The sequence below is a fragment of the Phyllobates terribilis genome, unplaced genomic scaffold, assembly GCF_046119375.1.
Source record: "Phyllobates terribilis strain yellow unplaced genomic scaffold, ASM4611937v1 Scaffold_1__5_contigs__length_1240528914, whole genome shotgun sequence".
Taxonomy (NCBI): Eukaryota; Metazoa; Chordata; class Amphibia; order Anura; family Dendrobatidae; genus Phyllobates; species Phyllobates terribilis.
In genome coordinates, this window is record NW_027362761.1 from 531,298,020 (window position 1) to 531,312,959 (window position 14,940).

Sequence of the window (14,940 nt, forward strand, 5' to 3'; positions counted from 1 at the left end):
TACCTTGGCTCCAGAGACATGCACCCGTGCTTGATTGGCAGACCGGAGAAGTCCTTCGCTGGGGACAGGACTGCCATAAGACTTGTTTAGTTTCCGTTCGTCCTGCCCATCCTTCTCCGCCCCCAGCCAATCTACCCGGCCTGCCGGTACCCTATTGGTCTTATGCTGATGTCTTTAATAAAAAGGAAGCAGAGACATTACCTCCTCATAGACCATACGATTGCCCTATTGAGCTTGGTACCTGGCGCTACTCCGCCCCGAGGGCGTATCTACCCTTTGTCCGCTGCTGAGACCAGGTCCATGTCTGAATATATCAAGGAGAACCTGGCCCAGGGATTTATCTGGAAATCTACCTCCCCGGCGGGAGCAGGCTTCTTCTTCGTTAAAAAGAAGGACGGCTCACTCCGTCCCTGCGTAGACTATAGAGGCCTTAACCAGGAAGAATAAATACCCCCTTCCGCTCATTCCTGAATTATTTGACCGTCTGAGGGGTGCTAGAATCTTCACCAAGCTGGATCTCCGTGGGGCCTATAACCTGGTTCGTATCCGTCAGGGGGATGAATGGAAGACGGCATTCAACACCCGGGAAGGCCACTATGAATACCTCGTAATGCCCTTCGGTCTCTGTAATGCTCCCGCCGTCTTTCAAGAGTTGGTCAATGATATCTTCCGTGATCTTCTCTACTCCTGCGTGGTGGTATACCTGGACGACATCTTGGTCTTCTCTCCGGATCTCCACACACACCGGAGGGACATTCGTCAGGTCCTGCTCAGGCTCAGGCAAAACCACCTCTACGCAAAATTTGAGAAGTGCCTCTTTGAGCAGACCTCACTTCCATTTCTGGGCTACATCATCTCTCAGACCGGTCTACGAATGAATCCTGAGAAACTTTCTGCCATCCAGAAGTGGCCCCGACCGGAGGGGTTGAAGGCTATCCAGCGGTTCCTGGGCTTCGCCAACTACTACCGCCTCTTCATTCCGCACTTCTCTTCCCGGACTGCCCCTATCTCTGCGCTCACCCGTAAGGGCGCTAATCCCAAAGAATGGCCGCCCGAGGCAGAGGAGGCCTTCCTGTCTTTGAAACAAGCTTTCTCCTCCGCTCCTGTGCTGCACCGTCTGGACAGCAACAAACAATTCTTCTTAGAAGTAGACGCTTCCTCCTCCGGAGCCGGAGCGGTGCTCACCCAAAAGTCGTCATCTGGAAGAATGGTAACCTGCGGCTTCTTCTCCAAACTCTTCTCCTCATCTGAGCGCAATTATTCTATAGGAGACCGAGAATTGTTAGCCATTAAGTTGGCACTGGAGGAGTGGCGTTACCTGTTCGAGGGGGCTCTTCACCCGGTAATAATCTACACGGATCACAAAAACTTGGCTTATCTCCAGAGTGCCCAAAGACTTAACCCGCGCCAAGCCCGGTGGTCCTTGTTCTTCGCCCGCTTTGATTTCATTCTTCATTTTCGCCCGGCAGACAAAAATATCAAAGCTGATGCCTTGTCCCGATCCTTTTTGTTCTCCGATCTAGAGGAGGAGCCAAAGCACATCATCAACCCCGCTAAGGTAATGCTGGTGGCTCCCGTGGATCTAAATTGTCTTCCACCCGGTAAGACGTTCGTAACAGTACCTGATCGTGAGAAAGTCCTACACTGGGGACATTCGTCTAAGCTAGCTGGCCATGCTGGCCAGAAAAAGACCCTCCTGCTTATTACCCGGCATTACTTGTGGCCTACCCTGCACAAGGACGTAATAGACTTTGTCTCAGCCTGTGCGTCCTGCGCCCGCAACAAGGTTCCTAGACATCTGCCAGCCGGCCGCCTTCTGCCTCTTCCCATACCTGCTGCCCCATGGCAGCATATAGCCATGGACTTTATAACGGATCTCCCTGTTTCTGCTGGTTGCACGGTCATTTGGGTAGTCCCTGACCGCTTCTGTAAGATGGCTCACTTCATCCCCCTGCCGGGCCTTCTGTCTGCATCTGAATTGGCTAAAGACTTTATCCATCATATTTTCCGTCTTCATGGTCTCCCTCTCCACATCGTATCCGACCGAGGAGTTCAGTTCACCTCTCGCTTCTGGAGAGCCATGTGTAAACTGCTGGGGGTCACCTTGGACTTCTCCTCTGCTTATCACCCACAGACCAATGGTCAAGTAGAGCGGATCAACCAAACTTTAACCAGTTACCTCCGGCACTTTGTTAATGCCCACCATTCCGACTGGGTGGATCTTTTACCGTGGCCCGAATTTTCCTATAATAATCACGAGAGTGAGTCTTCCTCCGAATCCCCGTTTTTTATTGTCTACGGTCAACATCCTCGGATCCCGTTTCCCGTCTCCGCCTCGGTGGATAATCCGGCCGCGGAATCTCTTGTTAGCGAATTCTCCTCCATTTGGGAGAGTACCAGATCCGCACTTCTTCAGTCCTCCGAGCGGATGAAGAAACAGGCTGACAAAAGACGTCTGGATCCGCCCCAATTCTGTCCTGGAGATAAAATCTGGCTCTCGTCCAAATATGTCCGGCTCAAGATTCCTTCCTACAAGTTAGGGCCTCGGTTCATCGGCCCACTGGAAGTTATCAAACGAATCAACCCGGTGGCCTATAAATTGAAACTCCCGGCCAACTTGCAGATCACTAACTCCTTCCATGTATCTCTCCTCAAACCTGTGGTACTTAACTCTTTTTCCAAGTCTACAGGCACGCCTCCTGCTCCGGTTTCCGCTGAAGACGAGTTTGAGGTAGAGAACATTCTGGCCACCAAAAGGGTAAGAGGAAAGACCTTTTTTCTAGTGGATTGGAAGGGGTTTGGTCCTGAGGAGAGAACGTGGGAGCCCCGGGAGAACATCCATGCCCCGCTCATCCTTGATAAATTTCTCTCCGGCCTAAAAAAGGGGGGGCCTAAAGGGGGGGGTACTGTAGCGTCGGCGTCCCTGCCTCCTGCTAGACAGAGACGCCGCTCCTCTCACCTCCTTGCTCCGTCCTTGGCGTCCTCTTCCCACGCTGCTGGCAGCGCTCGCCGCTTCCCGGGCACTGTGCTTAGGGCGCGTGCGCTCCCTCTCTCTTAAAGGGGCCGCGTGCGCCATCCTTAGGAGTCCCCGGCCAATTGCCGGTGGAGCTCCCATATATAAGGCACCTCCTCCAAAATGGAGGTGCCCGAGCAAAGTTGTTGCAAAGCCTTTCACCTCTGCTTCAGCCCTCAGGTCCCGTTGCCAGTCTGCTTTCCAGCTCTGTTTACCTGCTTGCATTCCTGCGGTCCGATAGTCTGTCTACCCGCATCCGCCAGTCTGTCTATGGACCAGTCCGCCTGCGGATCAGGAAGCACCTGCCTGATACCTGCCTGATACCTGCCTGATACCTGCCTGATACCAGCTTGAGACCACCTGCCAGCCAGCCGAGAGACTCTTACCCGCTCACCTGGGAGCGCTCACCTGCTACCCGCCAGCTAGCCTACCTGGAGGCTCTGCCGTCACTTGCCGTGACCTCCTGCCAGCCAGCCGAGAGACTCTTACCCACTCACCTGGGAGCGCTCACCTGCTACCCGCCTGCTAGTCTACCTGGAGGCTCTGCCGTCACTTGCCGTGACCACCTGCCTGTCTAGACACTCTTACCCTGCTGTCACTTGCTGTGACCACCTGCCTGTCTAGAGACTCTTATCCTGCTGTCACTTGCCGTGACCCCCCGCCTGTCAAGAGACTTTTCCCGTCACTTGCCGTGACCTCCTGCCCTTCTACCCAGAGACTGTTCCTGTCACTTGCCGTGACTACCTGCCCGCCTTCCCTGGGAGCCACCCGCTTCCTTACAAGGACTGCCCTTTGAATAGTAGCTCAGAGGTTCCACCTCCCAGACCCGTTACAATCAGGATAGGATTTCATATGGATCTTCCAACTATTGTGATACAGACTGCGGTCAAAAGAGATAAAAAATTGCAAAAGTCATTGTTGAGCTTAGACCAGTTCACCATAAGTACTGAAAGTGAACTTGTCAAACACTTCTACACCCCCAAACCATTGATATGTCCGTGTAGCCCTCAAAACAAATAAGCAAGTTGATCTTTTTATAACCTCAAAGTTTTGCTCCAGAAGCGTGAAATCACGTTTTTAATCTCTGTATAAATGTATCTGGAAGTGCATTGGGGCGTGACAATGCACTTACAGCTCCTCAGCCTCTCACTGTATTTTCTGCCTACCGCCACACTCCTCTGGTTGATTGACAAGTCATTGGTTCTGAAACATGTCAGGATATACAGCGTGAGGCTGAGGAGCTGGAAGTGCATCGTCACGCCCCAATGCACTTCCAGATACATTTATACAGAGCTTAAAAGTGTGATTTATTGCTGCTGGAGCAGTACTATGGGGTCATAAAGGGATCAACTTGCTTATTTTTAAAAGAACTATATGAACATATTAATGGTTTGGAAATGTAACAGTTTCTGACTGGTTCTCTTTAAACATTTGGAGGCTATGGTGAATTGAATCAGCAAATATTCCCCTGTGTCTGGTCTCCAAAGTCAATTGCAAATGCATTTTTTTCAGATGTTTTTGGGTGTTTTATCAATTGCTACTTTTTAAAAAGCTGGAAAATTCATCCCTATGTGCTACATTTTAGAAGAACATACAACTTTTTAACTAAAAAGTCACAAACAAAGTTAAAGATAAAAATAAAAAAACATATTTGATTTTATGCAAATTCAGGAACCATGTGTGCCATTTTGAAGAACTTTGTGCAAAAAAAAAATCAACAGACAAAATAAGAAAAGTGACTTAAAACCCACTCAAATGATGGATCGGAGCCTTAATGTTCAAATTATGCCTGTGCCAATAAGAAATCTGGAATAATGACTCTAAGAGTGAGAAAATTTGCCCAAATTCAAATTTGTCAAATTTAGCAGAGAAATTCAATTCTCAGCAAATTTATTCAATTCTAATCTCAAGACCCCAGAGGCCTAAAACAAAATAAAAAAATTATACTCACCTGGCCCTAAATAGCCCTGTTAGATGGTATGGCCAAATGGGCTGGGAATGTGTGAGGAGACAGTATAGGCAGGGGAGCTAGGAATGTGTGAGTAGACAATATGGCAAGAGGTCAAAGAATGTTTTAGGAGATAGCATGGGCAGGAGAAATTGTGTTAGGGGACAGTATGGGCAGGGAAAATATGTCAGAGGACAGTATGGGATGAGGTGAGTGTGTTAGGAGACAGTATAGGCAGGTGGGGAATGTATTAGGAGACAGTAGGGCAGGGGGGCTGGGAATGAATGAGTAAGGGTAGGGTAAGCAATGTCTGCGTAGACAGTATAGGAAGGGGGCTTGGAATGTGTAAGGAGAGAGTAAGGGAAGGAGGGGGATAGAATGTGTGAGGCGACAGTATGGGCAGGGGGCTGGGAATGTGTGAGGAGACAGCATGGGAAGGGCGCTGGAAATGTATGAGGGGACAGTATGAGCAGTAGAGAGAATGTGTGAGGAGAACTGTCTCTATACTGATAGGCAGCGGGGGAATGTGTGAAGAGACAGTATGAACAGGGGAGGATGTGAGGTGACATTATGGAGAGGGAAATGTGTGAGGGGACAGTATGGGAGAGAATAGTGTGCGGGGGCACAGTATAGTGACTTAGTAGTGTGGGGCAGTAAAGAGAGGGGGCAACATGGGGATAGTGTGAGGGCACAGTATGGAGGGAATTTTATGCAGAGGGGGGAGTGTGAGGAAGGGCACAGTATAGAGACTAAGCAGTTTAGGGTTTAATAGTGTAAAGAGGGGTCAAAGTATGGAAAGGAGAGGAAAGTATGGAGGCCATGCACCAAAAGAGGGTCAGTGTGGGGTCATATTTTATGCACAGAGCACAGTGAGGGGCAACTATTCAGGGGCATGACATGGGGCACATATTTTTATTCAGGAGCATTATAATCATGCTCTATGTGCTGCAGAAGATTGAAGACTGGAGAAAAGAGAAGTTTGCAGAGACGAGCCGTGGATGTGAGAAGTCATCATGGTGTCTGGACAAGATGGAGAAGAAAAGAAAGAGAACGACTCCAATCAGATGATGTCACCTATAAGGTCCCTCATGTAAATGTTTATTTGTGATACTAACACTGTCTCATCAGTATTGTGGTTCTTGTATGGTCCGCAGTCTGATGATGGCTGAAAACAACAACTCCCAGTATCACCTTTCCATTGTTAAGGACATACTGGGAGTTGTAGGTTTATGTGATACAATTGTATATGAGGTTGACCTGATATTACAATTGATCGCTGTACAAGAGATAGACTTTTGTGTTTTCATTGGCTGTAAGCCATAATCATCAACATTAACCCTCCGTCACATACAATATCGGTTCTAACGAGTTCACATACAATGTGACTGTCAGGCGCAGGCTAGAAAAATACCTATAATATCTAATGTTTGCAATTTCAGTGCTCTAAAAGTGATCAGTGACCTTCATATGGATGTAATAAAAGAGACTACACATAATCAGGTGCAAAAAAAACATTTACTTAACATAAAACTAATAACTCTGAAATACAAACATTTCAAAACTCCCGCCAAATAGTCCCCAGTTCGACTCTGTCAAAAAACTCTACAAAGAAAATTTATGGAAACAAACTTAATTTTAAGGTACCTTAAGTACTATTAAACACATATTCAATCAGAATTAGATCCTGAAGTTTCCCCAGAAAAAATTACACTTGCAGAGCAAAGAGCAAGAATTACACATCATTTTTCCATGTGTCAGGCAGATTGCATTATGACATTTGTGACATTCATAATTAGAAAGCCTTCTGATTCCGCTTTCCGTTGTGCAGGTGGTGCATCTCCTTCTTTTGGGAGTTGGTGCAGATGGTGAATTTTCACTATCATCTTCTGGGCGGAATCTTTTGAGCTGAACTTGAAGACGAGAGGGGATACCGATTGTTTTCATACTTCTCCTGCGTAGCTCTCCAAGCACTAGTTCATGGGCCAATTTTTTCAGATAGAATCGTCTACGGAGTGGTTCAAGCTTGTTTTCAAGGTAAATGACGTGTGAACTTATACCACCCAAATTCAACATAGCAAAAAATATGACCATTGGCCAGCGTTTGGTGTTTCTGCTGACGTTGAAAGTTGAGCACATCTGATCAGCTGTATCAACACCCCCTTTGGTTGCATTATAAAATGTAATTATCTCCAGTTTTTTTTGTGCCTCAGTCCCAGGATCGATGGCATCATCATCATCATGAAGTGTTGATAGAAGAAGTACAATTTTTTTTGCTTGTGGTACATAGGAAACCAAAACCTTTCCATTATGGAATGCAAACATACTGCTGTTCTGTTGTCTCCCTTTCACACTTACAAACTGTGTAGGCAATTCTTTTTTATTTTTTCTTACAGTTCCGACAGATCACAATTTGAAAACCAATTGTCAGCTGTTATATTGCGACCCGATCCAAATAAGGGCTCAGCCAGTCTTTTTACAACATCACTGGGTTTGTTGCTGACACAGTAAGGACCTTCTGGTTGTTTTCCTGCATAAACTTCCAGGTTGTAAGTGTAGGTCTTACTGGCATCAACAAGGGCATACATTTTTATTCCATATTTGTTAGGCTTTGATGGAATATATTGACGAAAGGCACATTTACCACGAAAACCAGGGAGCATTTCGTCAATAGTGAGATTCTCCCCAGGGCAATAGCTTTTTTTACAGTTTTCAACAAATTTTTGGAATATATCACGAATTGGAGCAAGTCGGTCATGTGTTTTACGTTCGGTTCGGGTAGTTCTGTCGTCAAACCGAAGGCAACGAATTAGAAGCTTGAATCTGTTTATGGACATAACAAGGCCAAATTTTTCAACTCCATCCCCATCTTTACTCCAAAGTTCCTCCAAACTTTGTCTATTTGCCCTATAAGCGCCTGCAAGGTATAATAATCCAAAAAAAGCACGCAGTTCTATTTCATCTGTGGCCTTGATGGTTCTGTTGCAGATGAACTTGTCCTTTATAATGTCTATATATTGGTTGGTATATGTGACAATAGAGTCCAGAATGTCATCTGTGAATAAACTATTCCAGCATTCAACTGCAGTTTTTGCATTACTTGCAGTTCCTATAACTGCAGGAAGGTGAGTAATAATGTTTTGAGGTTCCCTACGTTTTTTCTGGAGTGGCTTCTTGTTCCATTGTTTTTTTTTATCTTTTCCCATATAATAAGATTCTACATCTTCATCCTCATCACTGTCACCATCTTGCTCTATTTCAGAATCCACTTCACATACTTCCACCTCATCATGAGAATCAATCTCACTTTCCTCTCCTAAATCCTCATTCAGTGTGGGGTCTGCATCATCTAACAGCATGTTTGTTACTTCCTCAACATCAAGGTTTTTTGATAAATTGTACATTTTCCTCTCCATTTCAGCAGATAATCTGAAGCAAGAGAAGGAATATGTGTTAGGGAACTACTGTATATGCCTGAGCAGCACACTTTCTTTTTTAATCTGCCTTATTTCTATGAAATATCCTCACACTTTGTGCTATACATTCATAAAACAAGCTAAATAAACAATTGTGATGAATAAAAACATAAAATACCAACCTTATTGAGTGTGACGTGTTCACATACAATGAGCCTGAGAGATTAGCGCAGTTATATCTGTCCTCCTGAAGCTCTGCAATCCAACTGTGGTATGTGGTTTCACAGAGCTGCTAGAGACAGTAGACTACCTGGAAGGAGGGGATTTCCTCACAATCTGCTGAGGAAGGAGAAATGAAAGTAAAAGAGATGTGCCTGTCAGGCCTATTGTATGTGACGAAGGGTTAACAGAAATAAACACTTGAAATAGATCACTCTGTTTGTATTCGCTCTATATAATATATGAGTTTCACTTTTTGTATTAAAGAACTGAAATAAATGAACTTTTTGATGATATTCTAATTTAGTGAGATGCACCTGTATGTATAGTTATGTTAGGAGCATTAATTATAAAAGTCAGCACTGCAGCATGCCACTAATATACTCACTATCAGAATTCGGGTCTTCTTCTTAGTTCCAGAGGTCATTATATGACCACTCATACACAATTTCATATTTATTACACTCACGTGTTGATGATCTTCCGGCTTCTTTCAGTGAAGCAGGGGCTGCAACTTATAACTGAACAGTGAGAGAATCAGGAAGAGAAGGTAGAATGTACGTGACTGTAAGTGTGCAAACTGCATATGAGCGGTCAAATGACGAACACTTCAACCACTTTAGCTGTGTATTGGGGGGAGGGGGGCACCAAACAGAATTTCTGTCTTGGTGCAGTAAAACCTAGATAAGCCTCTGACTATAACTCACACAGCATCATGAAGTACGCCGCCCCATGATCCAATTATGTAGCGGGGCCTATTTCATGCCAGAGATTCAGAAGGTGCCTGGTATCAGATGAAGAGACCTGACCAAAGAAGAAGTTGCACCAGGTGGAAGAGACTACACTGGACAGAAGAAGCTACACCAGGTGGAAGAGACCACACTGGACAGAAAAAGGTCCCCAGATCTGACATATTTGTACACCTGTGTCTATCAGTGTTATTCAATAGTAATGCAGAGTAATATATGAGCAATCAGAGTTAATAAAAAACTGTTAATAAAAGATAAACCTATTTCCCAATAAAAAGTGCTATAATATGTAAAGAAATAATATAAAACAATAAAAAAATGTACACATTGGTATTACTATTGCCATAATGACCTAAAACTATACAATTCTCACACCATTAAAAAAAAAACAAAGCCAAAATTGCTGTTTTTTTATTACCCTGCTGCAAAAAATGTAATAAAAAGTAATCAGACAGCTTCGGGCACGTTAAAATGTTCAAAGAAAACAATATACTGTGTCAAACGGAGGACCAGAATCTAAGCTGATGAGACAGTGAAGGCGGCTATTAGGTGATTGGGGCATCGAATATCTATAATATTAGTAAGGTAAATAACTTACAAGGTAAAACTGATTTCTGTATATATTTTTATTTTCCTGAAAAGTCCTCTCAAAGGTTAAGGGTCATTTGTCTAGAGTGAATGTCCATCCTCTAAGCAAAGATGGTGAAATAATAAAAAAAAAGTAAAGCATACTTACTGGTCCATAGATAAATTGCGACGGAAGACAGGAATTGATGATGTGCAGTTCTTCTGTCATCTGACCACTAAAGCCTGTGATTGGTTGCAGCCATCAGGTGCTCATAGATGTAACGGCACATCATCATAGGCGCATCCGATGACATCCTGTCTCAATAACCTGACTGCTGCAGTCAATTTCTTATGTCGACCACAGCTTACGATGTGGTGGGCAATCTGTCTAGATGAAAGCCATGACTGGGTGACAAACGTAGAGGGTTACACTACATTCAGAAAGGACAGGAAAGCCTAAAAAGGTGGAGGGTTGTATATTTTCAGTAAATCCAACTTAAGACCTGTTGTCATGCACAGTGTGGGAAAGACTAAGTGCAACATGAAGGGGTGAGGGGAAGGAAGTCCAGACACTAGGGAAAGGGGGAGTAGACAGATCTAATAACACCCTGCCTACCCTACCATTCCTATATTGATTCCACACCAATAGCCAAGCAGGAAACCTAAGCCCTGTATATCCCTAGAGCTAGGCGCTATATAGGGAGGGGGGGGTGAGCATTGGTCAGTCCCCACTATAAACTAAAGACAACAAGGGAAACAAACAAAGGCAGGAAAACTTAGCTTTAGCAGACACCAGAGGGATAACTGCAAATGTCTTCCAAGGGCACCAAAGAGGAAGCTAGCCAACTGCTATAGCTCCAAGCCTTCACAAGGGAAAATGAAAATATCACCGGCAACTCTCTGAAGCAGACTGAGAGTTTATAAACACCCAGACCAGGGTGTGTCAATCAGAGCAGGAGGGAGGTTGTTGCTGGGTCAAAAAGTCAGTAGGATTAAGAAGGCCTCTGCAATGCCAAACGCAGTGACCTACTGCAACCAGATTTAGAGCGACTGTCTGTTACATCTGACACACCTGTGACACCTGTGCTCAATGACGACATTGGGTGGAGATGTGACAATGTAGAGTCAGCAAGGGTAAAAGTACATGGGGATGGCAACAATTGAAAGCTGCTAATTGGAGTTTGCTATAAGCCTCCTAATATAGATGAACTGGTAGAGGATGAAATGCTGCAACAAATTAAAAAGGAAGCAAATAGTGATAGATTTCAGCTGGTGTCATGACTCTCCATGGTGAGAATTTCATGTCACTAGCCCTTTTAGAAATAAATTTACTTAGAAAATTGGCGACATGTTCAATACTTATTTCACCCTCTGTATCTCTCTGTGTACTGTGTGAGACATCATAACTGCTGGTCTACTCCCACTAGCTCCCACAAGAGTCAATTGCAAATTAGAGCTATAGCCGGCAGAGAGACAAGTCATATACCGGCCAGATATAGTGTTAATCCTCCTGCAGAAACACATGACAGCTTATTTTGAAAAGTTGCTAGAAAGTAAAGTTACTCTTGGTTTAACTCCTGGTTGTCTGGGCTGCGGCTGCGTTATCATGACTCAGAACTCTACAGACAACCAGCACACAGACAACAAAGATGAAAATGGACAATTAGAACATAAACTAATGAAGTGGGTATAGGTGCAGGTGGGGTGCTGCTGAACGCGCACAAATTAAATGGCTAGCCTGTTTTGTAAGATGGTTAATAGAACAGTTATTTCCAACCCTCTTACCGGTTGGATAACACCTTTAATAACAACACTAAGTAATTTATATTGTATTTTCATTTTGCAAGTTTTTTATCCTGACTTCATAAATATTTGTTCTTCATGTTCAGCAGTCTACAAACTTTCTTCTAAATCCACCAGACCTGTTCTTACTTAAGGAATACATGAGAGTCAGTTTTGAATGTTTACTCCATCAGAGTCTCTTTATTGGGTCATTCACATTTTGTGTAAAACACATGAGCGGAGTAATAACATTTAAGAATGTAACATCTGATATCCAACTTAGTGGCCTTCATGCTGCTCCGAGTTTTTAGAAGGGTAAATACTTTCCTGGAAGAAACCAGCATTTCATTTTCATGGAAACAGATTGAAATACCCCAAGTGCTGAGCCTCCCGAGTGTAAAAATAACGCAGTAACTGACTCAGCGGAGGCCTAGATAATGAATTAAGTGTTGTGAGACTTCATCCATTAATCCCGCTAATGAAACATGAGCCATGCCCACATTTAATTCTAGTAAAAACTATGTAAAACATAGATAATATGCTTGTCTAACATGAGGAAAAACAGTATTAAATCAATTGTATATGAGAAGGTATTAAAAATTTGGATCAACACCTGCGTTAATTTTTTTTTTTTACATTTCTCCTGATTTATTTCTTAATTAATTTGTATAACAATCAAAGCTAACTTTTTTTTCTGATGCTGAGCTCAAAATTACCTGCATAGTTAAAGAGAACCTGTAATGTACAGATTTGTGTAAGTATAAGCAGAGCTTGTTAGAGGTGATTAGTAGTGTTGAGCGAGCACTAAAATGCTCGGGTGCTCGAAGCTCGGGCCGAGCTCACCGTGATACTCGGGTGCTCGACCCAAGCAACAAGCCCAATGTTAGTCTATGGGAGACCCGAACATTTTTGCGGCTTCTCCCCCGGCAGTCTGTAGAAAGCCTAAAAAGTGCCCAAAACGATAGTGACAGTGCTCAAATGACATGGGGACAGCATGGGCATCGCCCCTGGAAGCATTTCTGACCCCCAGGTCACTGCTGTCAACAACGTGGTCAGAGGTATTAAGCCACTTTTACAGGCTCACAATAAAACGTTCAAAAACGAAAGTGAAAGTGCTTTCCTGTGAAATATGTTAACCCCTTAACGACCATGGGTCTTTCTGTTTTTGTGTTTTCCTTTTTTGCTCCCCTTCTTCCCAGAGCCAGAACTTTTTTAATTTTCATTCAATATGGCCATGTGAGGGCTTATTTTTTGCGGGACGAGTTGTACTTTTAAACACCATCACTGGTTTTACCATATCGTGTGCTGGAAAATGGGAAAAAAATTCCAAGTGCAGTGAAACTGCAAAAAAAATGCAATTCCACAGTTGTTTTTTGGGTCCTTTTTTTACCACGTTCACAGATTGCTAAAACTGACCTGCCATCATTATTTTCCAGGTCGTTACGAGTTCATAGACACCAAACATGTATAGGTTCTTTTTTATTTAAGTGGTGAAAAAATAATCCAAAGCTTGCTAAAGAAACAAAAAAAAATGACGCCATTTTCCAAGACCCTTAACTTCTCCATTTTTCGGGATCTGGGGCCAGGTGAGGGCTTATTTTTTGCGTGCCGGGCTGACGTTTTTATTGATACCATTTTGGGGTAGATCCGATGTTTTGATCGCCCGTTATTGCATTTTATTGCAAAGTTGTAGCGACAAAAAAAACTTAATTCTGGCGTTTAAAATTTTTTTCTCGTTACACCGTTTACTGATTGTATTAATTCTTCTTTTATATTGATAGATCGGGCGATTCTGAACGCGGCAATACCAAATATGTGTATGTGGTTTTTTTTTATATATATATATATTTTATTTTGAATGGGGCGAAAGGGGGGTGACTTAAACTTTTATATATTTTTTATTTATTTATTTTTTTTAAAAACTTTTTTTTTACACTTTCTGCTTGCTTCTATAGTCTCCAGAGGAGACTAGAAGCAGCAGTTGTCTGATTGCTTCTACTGCATACAAGCGATGAGCAGATTGCTTGTATGCAGGAGAAATGCTCACTTCCTATGAGCGCTGACCACTAGGTGGCGCTCATAGCAATTGAGACATGACAACCACAGGCGTCTGCTGCAGACCCTGAGTTGTCATGCCCACCCATTGGTGACCCGCGATCACGTGACGGGGTCACTGATGGGCGGGGCTTAGGACTCCCGGAAGCGCGAGTTAAATGCCACTGTCAGAGATTTAACATGTTAACAGCCGCGGGTGGATTGCGATTCCAATAATCAGCTGACATGTGCTCGCTTCAGTGCGGGCTCATCGCCAGAGCCCCCGCTGAGCCGGCCTTCCCGACCTGGTGCGTACTATTACTGACCAGGTCGGAAAGGGGTTAAGGAACATCCTTTCCAGGGTAAAGACTTGTGTATAAGGTAAAATAAATAACCAAAAACAAAAATACTTCTCCACACCTTGGGCTATGTTCACAAGTAGCATTTTTTATGCGTTTTTGCACGTTTGTATTGCTTTCAACCGTGACAAATGCATTCACCGGGAAATGTCATTTTAACATTTTACAACCTTATCTGGCCATGTGCTGTGTGACACATGCATACAGTGCTGAAAAGACATGGGAACAGCATGGGGAAGACCCCTGGAAGCATCTCTGACACCCAGGTCACTGCCTAAAAGTGTGCCCATCAGAAGTGATCCTTGTCACATCAGAAGATGCAGACTTGCAACTATCCCCGTGCAAGTCCTTGTCCCAGGGCAGTGTTCAATTGTACCTCCCCCATAACTTGCAATACAAGCACAAGTATGCAGCCTGCCACCCACCACCCCCAGGCTGCAATACCATACTGCTAGCTTGCTTGCACTTGAAATTGGGCCTTTTAGGCATGTGGAGGTGGAATCTGGCCACCATGTCATGGCTGCGTCGGTAGCCTGGTATTCATACTCAGTCCCCAGCCGCCCGGCGGCTGGGTGTCCACGCTTGGTCCCCAGCCGCCAGGGGGCGGCCGGGTGTCCATACTCAGTCCCCAGCCGCCCCGCGGCCGGGTGCCCACACACAGTCCCCAGCCGCGTGGGGGTGGCCGGGTGTCCATAAACGGTCCCCAGCCGCCCCTATTTGTCCCGGTGCGCCTTATACACAAGCGCGCATACCAAAACATTACCTCTGCCCTCCCCAGTGCATTTAGTGGGAAGTACAGCCTAACCACAAACACATGGACAAGTGAATGTGGCCAGGAATGGTCCATCTCACTGAC